Source organism: Pteropus medius, unplaced genomic scaffold (genome assembly GCF_902729225.1).
Source record: "Pteropus medius unplaced genomic scaffold, Ma_sr-lr_union100, whole genome shotgun sequence".
Taxonomy (NCBI): domain Eukaryota; kingdom Metazoa; phylum Chordata; class Mammalia; order Chiroptera; family Pteropodidae; genus Pteropus; species Pteropus medius.
Window position 1 is genome coordinate 3,023,075 of NW_024349519.1, and position 16,920 is coordinate 3,039,994.

Here is a 16,920-nt window from a genome sequence, read left to right on the forward strand (position 1 = left end):
CTAAAATATTAATCATGTCTATAGTAAATGCTCTGAGGCACACTGTGCTGAGCTAGGCTCTGCATTCAGGGTCCCCCATCACTGTCCCACCTCCCAAGAAAGCTTCCCCATAAACAGGAACCTAAATTCTATTCAGTACTCTAGCTCTTCTCAGCATGTAGCGGTCACACTTTTATTTGGTGTACCCATAGGTGGGGGGGCGATGTCTCTACAGCCTGCTCATCTATAAGCCTGCATTTGGGGAGCACTCACCATGTGTTGAGTAGTCCAATGTGTGTTGTGAATAGTAACATCGAATCAAGCCAGGTTCTGTCCTAGCCTTTTATATAAACTTGTAAATTTTTTTCTTTTAATTCTTAGAACCTTTCTTTGAGACAGTATACACTATGATTTCTATTCTACAGAAGAGGAAACTGAAGCACGGAGAGGCTGAGTAACTTGCCCAAGATCTCACAGTTAGTAACCGAGGAGCAGCATTCAAACCCAGACAGCCCAGCTCCAGTCTTAGCTCTTAGGCCCTACTCTCTATACCACTCTATTCCAGCACAATGATGAGCATCCCAAGCATCTCCTCCCTCCAGGAGCTTTCACAGTATTGAGAAAGGTGGACTTAGATACCTACTCAGAGTACAGGGGCTATTCTAGAAATATGAGTCACATGACTGCAACACAAAAAAACAAACTTCAAGAGGCATGGTCCACAACATGTATACAAAACGGAATGTATTCTGCATAAAAGAAATGGTTACCACTTAGTGAGTGCCACTTGAGTGCCTGGCACCTCATTTAAATTATCTCACTGCCTTCTCGTAACAATTATGCAAGGAGGTCAGCATCGCCTCATCTTATAAAGAGGAAACTGAGGCTAAAACAAGTTGTATAACCAGGTACAGCTGGTGGAGCAGAGGTTCTTTCCTATTTACGTGGCCTCCTTAAAACACAGTGCTTTAACCTTACTCCTAAAAGTTGGCATCTATTTCAGATAACTTCTCTTTGTTGTACCAGAGTAAGGGGAAGTGTTTCAGTTGAAAGAGTTACAAGATTCACTTCCCAAACTCTGCAACAGGAAGCTGGTGCAAACACACCAAAACATGGAGCTCACAGCAGACTGCCTGCTTAGACAGAGACCTCCAGCATCAGACTGTTTCACTTGAGGCTATCAGGAGCACTGGGGAGGGCATTGTAAGGTAAAGGGCACCTCGCTGGAGTTCTAGATCCCACTGGGGCAGAGAAAGTGTTTGAAAAGCATTGTAATTCAGAAGAGGAAGAAAGGGAGGGGAGGAGAGGAGAGGAAGCGAAGGGAGGGGAGGGGATGGATCAGGCATCAAAGCACAATGGAAGCTTTAATCCTTCCATTAAGATCTTCCTTCAACAGTAACAGGCTCCTAACCTATGCTGGTCAATCCAACCTCTGTTTTGGTTGCAAAATGTCCTGGAAAAGAAAAGAGAACTATGGAGCAAGGGTTTGTATCCAAGATTTCAGGAAAGCAAGGTACATTTTAGCCCCGAAGTATAAGATACATTGCTTTGAAGAATAGGAAAAAGATGAAGAGTACGACTTCGCTTTTAAATTTACACTACACTTTTATAACATCTTCTTTCCTCCTTCCGCCAATCCCCCAGCCATGTGAAATAATTAAATATGTACTCATAGAACCTGAAGATCAGTTGATATTAGGTTTTACTCTGGGGGCGGGGCAGACAGAAAAGGGTGAAGTATTAGACTTTCCAATGAATAGAAAAAGAAAAGAACATAGAGGCAAATAAAACTAACCCAGAGTTTGGGTATCAATAATAGCAATGATTCATAATAAAGGAAGGGAGGTGAGTCAAAAATGTCATGACTTTTGTGAAAAACAAAGGGAAGTGAATCTTGTCCCTTCTGGCCAGTGAGTGCAGACAGCATGCATGGAGCCTGGTGGCAGCCTGCTTTCCCTTGTGGCTACTTGGGGATTAGGTAAATATAAACGTCTTCAAATAACCCAAGATGTGAGAAATTGAAAACATAGCAAGCTGGAGTAGTCATCAGATGATATATTTAGGAGAGCTTATTTTGCAAGCTAGAATTACAGAACATCAAGATGCGGTCAATTTAAAGTATTTAAGGACGAGTTTCTATGATTGGGAGGGAGTTGTAATCTATGACATAGAAACAGAAGAGACCACCATTCTCCAAAGAATAATTTTGTTGTAATTTTAATAAACTGGCTCATTTACCATTGCCCCAACAGCCAGTTTCTACATCAAGCCTAGTTCAAGATTTCAACAAAAGGAAGTGGTTTACAAAAGAATTACCAAGAACCCAGAAGTGCTTAATGGGAAAAAATATATATTACACAAGGAAAAGCTTGCTCTGTATACTATTTAGGCTACACATGTTTTTCAAGAGGGAAGGGGATCTCCTAGAAAAAGGGTAGGAACTTTAAAAACAGACACTGTTGCAAAATCCCTAAACTCACAGATTCTTTATGGCCTTGAGGCACTGTCAAGCCCCTTATCTCACTGGAGCCTCATAATTCCCTAAATAGAACAAGAATTATGCTCATTTTATAGACAAAGAAACTGAGGCTCAGGAAGATTAAATTCACTGATATGCTCACACAGCTAATAAGTATAGGACTGAGATATGAACCCCATCTAAATCCAAAGTCCATGCTTTTGTCTCTAGGCCACACATATCTCAAAAAATAAAATCTAGGCTCAAAGATGTTAAAGAATTAAAATTATTTCACTTTTCTTGACTAGCTCCATCAAACCTTTCCCCTAAATTGCCTCAACTCTTAGCTATTGAAGCTTTCTTCGCCCCCTCTGATGCATTTCTCACTTCTCTGCAGCTAAAAATGGTCCCATCCTCTACCCAGAGCTTTTCTGAAGACTCCTCACACACTACTTCTCCCTTCCAGTCTGAAGCAGTGAATACGTCTTCCATGTCAGGGTCTGCTGTTTAATCTTTCTTCCATATATGACTTGCCTTACCCAAAAGACTGTATAGGGCGAAAGAATCTTATGTGGGTTCTCTTTTGTAAGCCACCTGCTTTATAGCCCATAATGCCAAACACTGCGCTTGACACACAGAAGATGTCACTAAATAAAACTGAATTGCCAACAATCGGTTATTCTCCAACTGGTTCTATTCTTCCATGATAAACTGCTTCTTGGCATTTTATAATTTGGGCACTACAATAATTTTTATGATATATTGTAGGAAATTTATCAATTTCATAAAATACAATGTTTCAGTTGCATGAGGTTCAAGTTGCTGACTTTGCTTTAATCAAAAATTTTATCTTAATTTAATTTTCTATTTTACCAGCCTTCCTTGTCTCATGTGGAAAAGTAAAAATACAGTGATAGTAAAACATTATGAAAATAATAGTTAATAATTATTACGTGTTTATCATGTGTGAGACACATGCTAAATATTTATATTCATTATTTCATTTAATCCTCATAATCACTCTCCTCGATTTATAGATGAAGAAATTGAAGCACAGAGAAGTAAAACAATTTGTCCAAGGTCACATAGCTAGTAGGTAGCAGACTTAAATCCCTCCCACCAGAAGCCACACCTTATATTAGTCATTTAGTACAGTTACAAGAACAATTACTCTGCAGTTTTTTTTGACTTCTCTATTTTAGTTTTCACAAAAGCACTTTGATAATTGTAATATTGTTTTTCTAGATCTAGCATTTAATAAACTTTATAACTTTTAGAACATTTACTTATGCTGAGGTGCCCTGCCTCAGTTTCCTCTTCTTTAAAATGAGAACATGAATGATTATTGTAAGGATTAAACTAGTTTATTCATGGAAAACACTTGTAATTAGCACCAAATGCCCATGGCAGGGTTCTGTTGGTGTAGGCTATTGTCATTGTTGCTGTTGTTGGTGGCCTGCCTTTCCATGGTCAAGAACTTGACTTATAGACATTCGTTTATTACCATACTAAGGCATATTTATTCATATGTCTCTCCATTGTTCAGGACGTGCTTTAAAACAAAGTGGTTTGCCAAATATAAAAGAAATATGCCTAAATGAAAAACCATGCCTTTATAAAATATAAATGCACTTAGAATGGTGACTGGCACATATTATTAGGTCATCGAATATATGACAATAAATGTATAAATAAATGAATGGATGGCCAAATAAAGGAATAAATGATCAAAAGTTCAAACAAGAAAGTGAATGACTAATAAAATTATGAAGTTTAAATTGATCTTCAGAACCTGGGAATTAATAAATCCAAAGAAGAATAAAATGAGAAACACATTTTTTTTTATTTTCCAAGAATTGCATTTCACTTAATTCATGTCTCTCTTAAAATGCAATTAAATATTTTCCTAAAATAATAGTATGAAGTCACATAAAAAGGTAATAAAGTTCACATCCAATTATAGGAGAAATTTATTGAGATCTCACTCAAAAGTGAGGAAGGAAGTCTATGGTCAGGTTTTTATTTCATCCTTAACTTCCCACGCTTTTCAAAGAGCCATATGATAACTCTTTCTCAAGTATTTGCAAGGAAGTACTGTGATTGTAAAAATAGATACTCCAAATACCTAAGCTAAATATTTACATTCTGCCTTTTTAGTTAAACAATTGACTTTGTTCTTTAGCATTTAGGTAAAAATATCTAAATGTTTTAAAACTTCAATAACAAGGGGATATGGTTTTTCACCAGTCTAAACTTACATTTTTAGCAAAAACTTCACAAAAAGGAACTGAGCGATTAAAAAATGGTAATGCATACACACTCTGAAAGTACAAAAAAAAGGGAGAGACAGTGTTGGCCATTTATTCTTTTTAGCATATCTCTTCCACTTCCCTATGTTTATGTAGTTAAGACTTGTCGAGCATTTACATCCACTTAAATCATTGTAACAGTAACCTCAATTTATTGACTTTACATAGGATTTACTTCAGAGGAGTTCTTCGATTGTCATGCATTAGTTTTTTTTCATTTTCATAGCATCCCTATACATAGGTATGTTACTAGCATCTTATCTTTATCATACAAAATTAAAACTGGAGGTACAGGGAGATGAAAGGACTTGCCCAAATGAAACGAAGTCTCAGAACTATTAGCTTATGAAACTTGGCTTAAAACTCATGTCTTCTTTTAATACAGTAGGGAGTTTTCCCACTAGATTATTCTTCCTTTACACAAATGTAAGCAGTCACGGTGGACAGTTGAGCGGGATAGACTGACGACCTGGGAAAATTCCAGGAGTTTTGGAAGTTGGGTTAACCTGATCCAGCAGTGGCTCTGAGACTGCGAAGAAAAATAAGCAAGGCTCAAAGAACTGTGTGTATATTTTGTGACATGCAGTGAGCAACATGTAAATGACTGTTAACAGATAAGCAAAATGAAGTTGTGTAACAAAAGGTGAAAAACAGGAGTGCTTTATAACAAATTTCTTTCCTCATTGGTTTCACTTGAAACTCCAGCACCAAGTTTTGCGTCTGTGCCTTCACACCAACCTCCAATCTGAGCTCTCCTATGTGTTGTTGGAGCTGCTCTCACAGGAGCTGGAAGACCAGGCTCTCCAGCAGCCAACTTGGGACAGGCAGATTTGTGCATGGAGACTGAAAAGGGGTATGTCCAGTGCCGGATTTGTGACATTGGAATGCCATGGTCTTCAGGAATCAAGCCGTTCAAAGGCCCTTTGCTGCAAAAGTCACAAGGAGGCATTTAAATTGTCACAGCTACCTCTCGCAAACATGACTTGAGCTACCAGGACTGAGTCATTTTCTTTCCACTGTGGGTCACATTACTTGCGGCAGGTTCCACCTGTTTCAATATTTGGTTGATGACAAAAGTGACCCTTGAGAGCTGAGTGACAAGAGCAGCTGAGCAGGTTTCCAAACTAATTGTGAGAGAGACCAAGATAACCTGTCCCCTACAAAAGGGATTATGAAGACAACAAGGCCAAAAGAGGGTGTTCCAATAGATACCCTTGTCTAAAGCTCTTGGGGTTAACCCATGTTGAGTGAGGGATCAGTTTAAACAGTAGCAGAAACGGCAATAAGCTTAAATTACGACAGAAAGGATGTAGGTCAGATATATTAAAGACCTTCTGAATACCTTAAAGCTAATGAGGGAAGAGAAAGAATAGACTACATAGAGCTCTAATGTAGACAACTGGAAGCAAGACCCATCACAAGTCTTTGTAATACAGCTGACACTTGAACAACACAGGTTTGAACTGTGCAGGTCAGCTTATAAGCAGATTTTTTTCAATAAAGACATGCAGCACTATACATGTGTTTTCTATTCTTTATGGTTTTCTGAACATTTTATTTTCTCTAGCTTCCTTTATTGTAAGAATATATTATATAATACATACAACATGCAAAATATGTGTTAATCAACTATATTATTGGTAAGGCTTTTGGTCAACAATAGACTATTAGTAGTTAAGTTTTGGGGAGTCAAAAGTTATACATGGATTTTCAACTTGGGAGTCAGCCCCTCTAACTTTCATGTTATTCAAGGGTCAACTATACTAGAATTCTCTAGAAGGAAACAGGAGTCTATGGCCATGCCACCCTGAACAAGCCCGATCCCGTCTGATCTCGGAAGCTAAGAAGGGGCCGGCCTGGTTAGTACTTGGATGGGAGACCACCTAAGAAGACCAGGTGCCGTAGGCGTAAAAAATAAAAAATAAGGGATTGTAACCTGACAAGGTCCTTGCAATCTGTGAGGTCAACCAAGGGTTGCCGTCACCCAAAAAAAAAAAAAAAAAAAAAAAAAACAAACAAACAAACAAAGGCATCTGCCAAATGAAGCACCTTTAAGAGGAGAGACAAAATCCTCTTTGCCATCTTGAAATACTCTTCCCTTAAATCCCCTCATCCTTGCCATCCATGAAAATCTTATCATCATCCAGTTTGTAAGTTAATTGCTATATTCCTGAATATAATGCCAGGAATAGATTTCTCCCCGCACAGCTTTTTACCACACTCAACTTCTCAAAAGTACTAACCCTTTCCAACCATCTCTCATGAGTGGATAAAATGATTGATAACTATTTAAGCAATGGAGAGAGTTCTATTAGTTTTCTGTGTTAATCTTGCAAATCCAAAAAATGGTTATCAGCTCTCATAGAAACGGGGGAAAATGTAAAGGGTGGGGTGGTGAATCAGTATTTAAAGAGCAGCTCAAAAGATCTGGGGGTTTAATTTGCTGTTGCTATTTGGTATCTGTGTGGCCTTGTATTAGTAACTCAACTGCTCTCTGCCTGTTCTCTTCCTCATTCGACCTGCTAATGTCTTCCTCTTGATGTGTTCTAAATAATAAGGGATCCAGCACTCAGCACACAGTCTTTCTTCCTCCTGCACTTGGTCATTGACACTAAAGGTTTCATGTCATTCCCTAAGTACATTTTGTTTCTGGAATGTGTGTATTCTGATCATCGGAATCCCAGACAAAGACCATGAGATGAGCAAGACCATCGAATTCAAAGCTGGCCTTTTTAAGTATCTGTATAATGTTAACAATACTCATCTCTCTCTGAAATCTAGTCTCTCACTAAAAGAATTTATTGAACAAGAATAGCTTTGTGATTAAAGATTATTTCAATTTAGGAATTGTCAGTGAATTCAATTATAATGTAGACTTGGGGTAACTGTGTATCACATCTAAATAATCTGTGGTTTCCTTTCTTCATTTTCATGATATTAAAACATCGGTAATTAAACCAGAAGGTTAATAGCATCCAAATTCAGCATTTCCCTGGTTGAAGAAGATGTTATAGATGAGTTTTAATTTGATATTTATGGACTTCTTATGGTCATTAAGCCTCATCATATTATTAGTAAATTTTCATCTTCTATAAAACTTTGAGGATCATAACAAATACATTAAGAAAGGATGCATGTGTTGCTATATCTCCTTGTCACATGGAAGAAATGGCAAAGGAAAATGGACAAGTTTACCGTAAATCACAAATATAGATTTCTGTGATAAAAAGAATTCCTGAATTACAGACATGGACAGATGACTCTATCTCCCCTCTTTTACTATGACATACATGCTCAAAGGGATATAGTAGCCTCGCAAGAATCAGCATTTGGAGAAGTCACACTATTTGTTCCTCAGCCCCCGTATGTTTTACAGGTAACACTCTGAAGCCCACAGAGCTTAGGCGACTTGCCCAAGATCATGTAGCTAAGCTATGCTCCAGGTATAAGGCAAATTCTTATCTTCTACAAAAATGTTAGGTTCCTCCCTCCCTACTCCCCCTCAAAAAGATCAGACATAAAAATGAATAGTCACATAGGTGAAAACAAGCCTTAGCACAGCCTTTTAAGATTAGACAGACTCTAACCTTTACTAACTGTGACCTTCGGCTTCTGTGTCCTCTGTGTAAAACTGAAAATTCCTCAGAGGTGTTTTCTGAGGATTAAATGAGATAGTGTTTATTTTTTTAAAAAAATAGCATAGTGTCTGGACATAGTAAGGAGTTCAATAAATGGTAGGAATTACAACTACTGATTGAACTGGGCTGGGAGTAGGAGCAGTTCCTTTTTCTTCATTCTTCCATCAGATAACCTCGGAGTGCTCACCTTCAGCCATCTGTACCACATCGATGGGGAAAATTACTGGTAAGTTACAAGGGACCTTGCAAGGCCTCACTTAGTGGGTTCCATCTCCAGGACTTCCTAACTCCCTCTTTTTCTCTCTCAGGCTGACTTTCTCAGCAAACCATGGCTTTTGAATTCCTTAGAGTCTATGAGTCAGCCACCAGTCCAAACTTGTACTCATTCCTTCAAGAAAAAATTCAGAACCTTGCCTAATAAATATTTAGTTAATAATAAGCTATCAGACTAAGATGAGCTTTCCTCAACACACTCTTTATTTATTGTCTCTATAATTCATTTAATCCATAACAACAGTGGGCATTACATGAAAAGCCTATTCCCATGGGCTCTCCTGGAGGAGGTAGGATAAATAGTGGTAAATGCCAAGTGACAGACATGGAAACACAAAGGCCGTCAGAGCTATATAAAGACAGGCACGTCACTATTCAGGAGGGAGAACATCTATAAGACACAGGGCTTAGCAGAATGGCCATCAAAAGTGAAGCAATATAGCACCTGTTTGGAAAGGCTTCAAGGAAAAAAGTTCTGAAGGGCAGTGGGGTGATGGGCAGATTTCAGAGTTGATAAGACAGAGCAAAGCGGAGATGGTAGGAGGAGATAGCAGAAAGAGTGACCCCTTAGTAGCAGAGTGCAAGAGTGAGAGAATCTGCAAACTCCACCAGAACATTTTGGAACCCACAGTCAAAGAGAACCAGAGAGCTGAATAAATCTGATTAGAAGGCAGATGTAAATTATGTTGCACACTCCTCCCGCTCATGTTTACCTGTATTAATCAGGTAAGGAATCAGCTTACTACTTACATTTATCACAAGTGAGAACGTAAATGCCCCAAACCCAAAACCAAATAACTTCAAAACCCCAGAAGTGAATTATTGGCCTCATACAGATCACTGAAAGGTGGAGACATCTAGGAGTAATGGCAGAATTTTTTTTAACTCTTAAAAAGTATAAGAGGAACTAGAGAACTAGAGAACTACCTATAATCAAATTTTTGTAAATGTTTTTGTTAACATGCCTTGCCACATACAATTGTAAGTTTTTCATGATGAGTTTTATATTTTTGCTTCTTGGACAATGATGTTTAACACAGCACACCGTGTTGTCAGTGGATGCTTTTTTATAAATATTGACTAAGCCGGTCGTGCTCCTTACTCAGGTCATAAGACTCACACACATCTCTCTTTCGAGAAACCTTGATTCAATCCCCCACAAAGGCCACATGGGTGACAATTTACAGAGTAAAATAATAATTCTCTCTTAACAAGCACATTCGATGACACAGGCACTATTCTAGAGCTTTATTCATCATTTCCAATCCTTGATGATTAAGGAATTTCACTTCATGATAAAGCAGATGTCATTACAGATGAGAAGGCAGGGGGCTTAGAGAAGAAAAGCAATCTTCCCAAGTTACATAATTAATGTCAGTGAAAGGAGACTACAGTCCAGCTCTACCTAACTCCACACTGTCGTCGTGGGGGTCTTCCTCAAGTATCAGACAGATTACACAAAGACTCTCTTAAATTTACAAAAAAAAAGAAAAAAGAAAAAATACCCAACTGAAAAACAACTATCTTTCTAGACCTTTAAATAGTTTTTCAAATAGAAAATTAAATTAAATACCTGGTAAATAAGCCCTAACAGTCACCACACATGGTTGGGACCAGATTCTTAAGCCAACTAAGAGCCTTTTCTCCAAGAAGCAGCTATGAAAAGGAGGTCAAATTTCTTGAGGCTTCCCGAACACCTCCATCCATGTGCCAGGAGCTCAGCTGTCAAGGTCTAATACAAGCCAGGTTGAAAATAATTACAGTCTGAGGTCTCATTTGATTGCCACTGACAGTCAAAATAAATTGTACTAGGAAGTTAATCTCAGAGGGAACAATCACCGATGAACTGCAGACACTTGCCACTCAGAAAGATGGCTCTTGCACAGCCATTGCCCTGCCCACCTTGGGCCCAGGCTCCTCTGGCAATAGGAAGTGCTTGTGGGTGGAGAGGAGCCGCCAACTGCAACACCAGCCTGGACTCCCGCAGCACACTGGCTCCGAGTTCCTGGGGAGGGTGCCCTGGCTGGGGTGCAGGAATAACATCAGCCTCTGCAGAGGCAGTGGGGAAAGGCCAGGGTGTTCAAATTGTTGTTTCTGGATCAGTTAGCAGGTCTGGGGCTCAGGAAACATGAGGCCGTGCAGGAACTGAAAGAAGCCCTTGTTGAAACGGAGCTTCCCTCTTCTTTCCCGCACGACTTTGAGTGTGACACCCAGGGCTCTTGCACCCCATTCATTGTCTTATCTGAACCCCAAGAATATGACAGCCACCACCTTGAGAATCCACTGCAACAACACCCTGGAGATAACATTTCCAGCTCACTCGGATGCTCCGAGCATTGCCCAAGGGACTAGTTAAATAAGAAGGTGTAGGTGAGGGGCTGAGCGAGGTGTGAAACAGAAATGTTTCATACTACTTGAGAGAGATAAGAAACTGGCCAAGAGATACAGTTCAACTGAGACAAAACTATAGCGATGCTCATCACAATAAAAAGAAATCAAAAATCTAGAAAGGGGGAGAAAAAACACCCTGCCCTTCCTAAAGAAGGCACAGCTGTAGAATTATATTTTCCAACCTAGAAAAGATTTTCAAACTGTAAATTTTGGGGGGGGCTCCAGTATCATTCTATAGCCCCACTTTCCAAATACCATTCTTCTATTACTGTATTACTAGATTTTTAAAAATATTAATAACTCATCTTTCTGAATCTCTCTCTCCCATCTTGAAACTCCAGGAAAATTAATAACAACAATAATAATAATAATAATAATAATAATAATAATAATAATAATAATAAATAAAGGAGAAGACAATTTTTTAAAAAGGCGGAGGACCTGAAATGTCTTTTTCTCTGAATTCAGATTTCGGATTCCCTTTTGAAGATGTGATTTATTTCTAAACTGCCTTTATGAACACATGCTCAGTTGTGCCTTAATGACATCCTTGGTTATGGAACATGCTGATTTTTATGACCCACAAGCCTCCCCCTTCTACTCCACTCACCTTCTTTTGGTTCAATCCTTCATTACTTTTTGCCTCTCTGGTAGCTACTGCTCTCCCTGGTTCCAGGCTCAACCTCTCCAAGCCACTCTCCACTCTGCTACCCAAGAAACATTCTAAATTTTCAGTCTCTTCACGTTCTTCTTAAAATGTTTCAGTGGCTCTCCATTACCAAGAGCAGTGGTTCTTAATGTTTTTTTGACAACTAATTAGAGCTTTGGTCACTTTTTTCCACTCCTTGAAAGCAAATCTCCCATAAATAATAAATACTGAGTTAAGAATCCTTGGTCTAAAGCAGAGGTCTCCAAAGGGATGTGCATGCACCCTAAAGCTTCATTATGTTATCCACAGTGGTACAGAAAAAGAAATATTTGCATTTGTTTTTTTATATATTCTGAATCTTTTTAGAAAGTAATTTAAAGGCACTAATATTGAATGTGTGGAATAATACCCGTGCCCTCTCCCTGTCCATCCTTCATCTAACACACCTAAGATTCTCTAAAGGAAGAAAGGGAGTTCCACAAATGAGGGGCAATAGCAGCACCATCACTCATTTCTTCACCTTCAGTATATCGGAATGAATCGCATTCTACGTGCCAAAAGATGCCATCAGTGGTAATATTATAAAATTAAGTCTTTCATAAAGTAAACTATTTACAGTTATTTTAACTTAGATAAGGTTTATGCCCATGCTAGTTTGCTAGTTATTTGGTGTCAAAATACTTAAAGAGTTGTCCAACTAAAAGATGACTTCCACATTTTTCATTTACAAAAAATGAGACTCCTGAGTTGTCTGACCTACCTTTCCTATGACGACTAGTGGCTGCCAGGATTGTGCAAATATTTTCAGAAAAATAAATATGCTTAACATGTCTCTTCAAGATAAAGATGACATTTTAACAGTGAATAAGAAAGTAACTGCTTTTCCAAATTAATTTGCTATTTTGAAAATGAGATTGTCCTCCCCAACCCTTATTCTATCCCCTCTTCCTGGCATCCATGCTCTTATACATTCTCCTCTACTGAGCGTGAGCTGGACTTCAGACTCACTTCTAACAAACAGAATATAGCAAAAGTCACTTCTGACATCTTACAAAAAGACTGCGATTTTCATCTTATTAGCCCTCTCCCACTCTCTCTTTATGGAGAAGCTGCCTGACAAGGAACTACTATCTCTGGCCAATTGTTGTTGAGGATCTGAGACCTGCCAACAGGCATGTGAGTGAACTTGAAAGCGTATTCTCCCCTAATCCACCTTAAGCTGGCTGGACGACTGGCCAACAACTCAGTTGCAGCCCTGAGACAAAAGAACACAGCTAAGCCATTCCTAGATTCCTGACCCACAGAAACTATGAGATAATAAATCTCTGTTGTTTTAAGCTACTAATTGGGGGGATAATTTCTTACACAGCAAGAAATAACTCATATGATTGAGGGAATGTTTCCCCATCATCAATGAGTTGATGGCTGAAAATAATGTGAATATGTTTCATTTAAAAAAGAAAAGAAAAACCTCTCCCATCTGAAAAAGTATATTAGAAACAGATTTTCCCAGTCTATTTTAAAATAGTCCATATAAAGACTATCCATGGGTGTGAACCAATTGCTAAAAATATGAAAATGCAACACCTTCCAAACAGTTTACAAGAATGATAAATTGACACTAAGGAAGATGGAAAGTTATCAATTAAATTTTAAGAAAAACCTTAGCATAGTGTTTAGGATTTAAAAAATTACATCATGATCTGATTAATCCCACCAACAAACACTTCAACTGGAATTCTCTTTCTGAAGTATCTTGTTTTGATTAAAACTAAAAGTCAAAATAAACTGAACTTAGAATCCTTTTAATTATCCTATCACAAAGTATTAAACCAAAGTTTACAAAAAATCTATAACATTTTCAAACACATTGCTCATTCTAATATTTAATAATATTTTTGTGGAAGCAAAAATACAGATATATCTTTAAATAATGTCTATACAATTTTATCTCTGTGTACTGTAAGATATATAACATATTAGTATGATAGTACATGTATGTAAATAACTAATCATATAAATTATTTAAAAACTACAAATTTGAAGAGTAATGCTCAAGTTATTTTTAGCATTAGGCGTATGCAACTGAAAACATTTATATACCCTTGACTTCAAAGATACATCCAAATGCTTTTCCTTGGTTTGTCCACCTCCCACCTATCTTTCTAGTCCTGTACTTAGAGCCACTTGCAATTCTCAAAACACTCTTGAGTGAGCTTAGAAGCAGATCCTTTCCAGAAGCCCTTTCTTCCAGTACCACCCCACCCTCCTACACCACCCTCCCCATCCAGTGTCCACTAAGGAATTCCTACTCATATTTCAAAGCTCAGCTTACTTGTCAACCACTTCATGACCTTTCCCCTCTCCTTCCCCTCCCTCCTCTCAATGCTCTCACAGTAGCTTTTCAATTCCTTTATAATAGGACTTATCATGCCATGGTATATTTTAAGGATTTGTTTGTTTTCCATCTACATTTACTAAATGGAGGGCTTTCTACAAAATTTACACAGTAGCAAATAGTCAGTAAACATCTATTGAATAGATGAATGTCTGAAAGAATTCATTTTTTCAGATCATTTTTCTCTATGGCTCAAAATATAACAAGCTTAGAAGGGAATCTCCCTTCATCACATCCTGGCCAGATATCTGTATCCTATACCATCACAATTTAATAAACTTTTTTCAAAAAAATTTAAGTAGTAGATTTAAGTAGCAGATTCAGCATTTCTGAGCAGATTTTTTTTTTTTTTTACAATATTATGTAGGCAGCATTGTCCAGAGGTAAGGAGCCTGACTGCCTCAATTTAAATCCAACCCTTAATGAAAATAAATGAATGAATGAATGCATGAATGCATGAATAAATAAATAATAAAAATTCAACTGTGCCATTTGGATACATTAAATATCCTCATTGTATCTCAGCTTCCTCATCCGTTAAATGGGGAAAATAATAATTGAAGCACATAGGTGTGGCACAGAATAAAAGTTCCACGGTTATTATCCTACTGTTTTGTACAGAAATATTAAGCAAATCAGTACTAAGAGCTGAATAAACTCTCAGACTAGACCCCCATCCCATATCTCATACACACATGTACTCACAGATAGAACACCTTACGGGCGGGGGCTCTGTCTTATCTTCATCATTGTAGCCCTAGTGCCTGGAATATAGTAGGTGCTCAATATTTGTTGATTTATTTCAAAATTCCCCATACATTCCTACCTTATACAGAATTGAATTCACATTGTGGTTCAGACCACCCTTTGGAAAGCATTCTCAGTGTGGCTATTGTCAGAAGCAGGATGTGGGAAAACAGTTAATGTAGCTGATGGTGCAGGAAAAGCTGAGAAAGAGACATGGGAGGAAATTAAAGTTCAGTAGGGACCAAAAATCTATGGGTAATTTAACGGGAAATGATTCACAAATGCAGTATTTACACACAAGTACAGAATGTTCCAGAGAACTTCAGAAAGTAAAGGTTTATTTAAAAATAAACAAATAAGAACCTTAGCAAATTCTAATATAGAATAAAAACTTTAAAACTTAAATAAATTCTATCGTCAGAATTTTTTTCAATTGCAAGTGACTAACCGAAGGTCTACTGTATAGTACAAGAAAGGAATTTTGGGGCTCACATAAATGACAAATGCAGAGGTTTGTCTTAGAACTTATAAATTGTCATCAGTTTGGTCCATCGATCTATCTACCCCTTTATCTATACATCCATCCATCCACCTCTCTGATTTCTGAAGTATCTCTAACTTTTGGTTACCTCTTGCTACAGGCAAGTTTTCTCCACTTGGCAGAGAAGAAAAGCACATGACCATTAAAAAATCCAGGCATACATCATCCCAGTTCATTGGCTAGAAGTGGTAAGTTTCCTTTTCCTCTTGGGTCTGTACAGGGAGGGAAGGGATGCTGGGTAACATGAATGGCATCTATCCACCACATCCAAAAAGAGAAAAACGCTCTGAATTCTACTACTGCAACACAGAAACCACTTTCCATCTTCACAACCCCTTCCAGTGCTGGCGAAAAACTTTTAGTGTCCTGGCACATACTTTTTCATTTGACATTTTGTAGTAAGCATTTTACTCTGTTGACACATAGATTTTATAAATATTTGTTTTAAGTGTCTGTATAACATTAAGTCATTAGTCATTATGCAATAATTTACTTATTATCTCCCTAATGATTAATTACAAAATTTCCAGATGTTGCTCTATTTAAAATATAGAATGATTCTCTTGTTACCTAAAGCATGTCACTTTTAAAAAGTATTTCCTTAAGACAATTCCCAAAAATTGGATTAATAAGTGAAATGGCAAGAACATTTACATAAAACTAGTTCTTAAGATATATAACCAAATGTATATTCAAAAAATTGTACCACAGAATAATGGTTACCAAAGGATAAGGGAGCTTAATGGTTACCAAAGGAAAGGGAGTTGAGGGGAGGATGAAGAGGGCAAAAGGGGTCAAAAAATGGTGACGAAAGGAAACTAGACTTTGGATGGTGAGCACACAATGGAATATACAGATGTTGTATTATAAAGTTATACACCTTAAATTTGTTATTTACCAATGTTATACCAATAACTTTTATTTTTTTAAAGTTGTACCGATTTTCAGTGTCTCAAGTAATGTATACATGTCACAGCATCATCATGTCTTCACCGGTCATGGTCTCTAAACATTTTCATCAATTCACAATATCTTCATTAACCTTATTACATTTATAACCTGTCTCTCACCTGAGAAAAGATAGATTACTTAGCACAGTTCCTAGCACATAATAGGCACTCACTACAATTTAAGTAAATCTGCAACTGAATCTATTATGTTTTTGATTTATGTTTCTAGGGAGACCACCTTTTGAAATGTTAGCTTTGATCATATAAGGTATAGAACAAAGATAAACAAAAATGTATCTACAGAGTCATTTCTACAAAAAAAAAAAAACTATACAGAAGAACTTATCCTTTTATCTGTTTACTACCTTGAGCATCTCACCCATTTTGGCAAACAAACAAATAAATCTGAAGGAGTTATTCTCACAGAAGCATAATGCAATTATTATTGGTCCTCTTCAAAGAATATTTTTTTAAAAGATTAACCAAGCCCATCTTTGGTCAAGAGTATGGTACAAAATCCTGCATGTCTGTCAGAATGACTTGCAGAAGGTTTTTTAAATGAAGATGATGTCCGGATCCCATTCCAA

At 37.5% G+C, this 16,920-nt stretch overlaps 1 long non-coding RNA gene and 1 pseudogene across 1 annotated transcript in view; both read left to right on the forward strand.

Moving 5' to 3' along the window:
* The window catches only part of LOC120618246 (uncharacterized), a 48,651-nt gene extending 32,506 nt beyond the window's left edge, over window positions 1-16,145 (forward strand). Inside the window, exons 2-3 of the long non-coding RNA XR_005657193.1 lie at window positions 8,553-8,610; window positions 15,484-16,145. This is a non-coding gene — a long non-coding RNA (uncharacterized LOC120618246). The remainder of the gene's footprint in view (window positions 1-8,552; window positions 8,611-15,483) is intronic.
* LOC120618817 (uncharacterized) lies at window positions 6,536-6,654 on the forward strand (annotated as a pseudogene).
* Window positions 16,146-16,920: the final 775 nt, after the last annotated feature.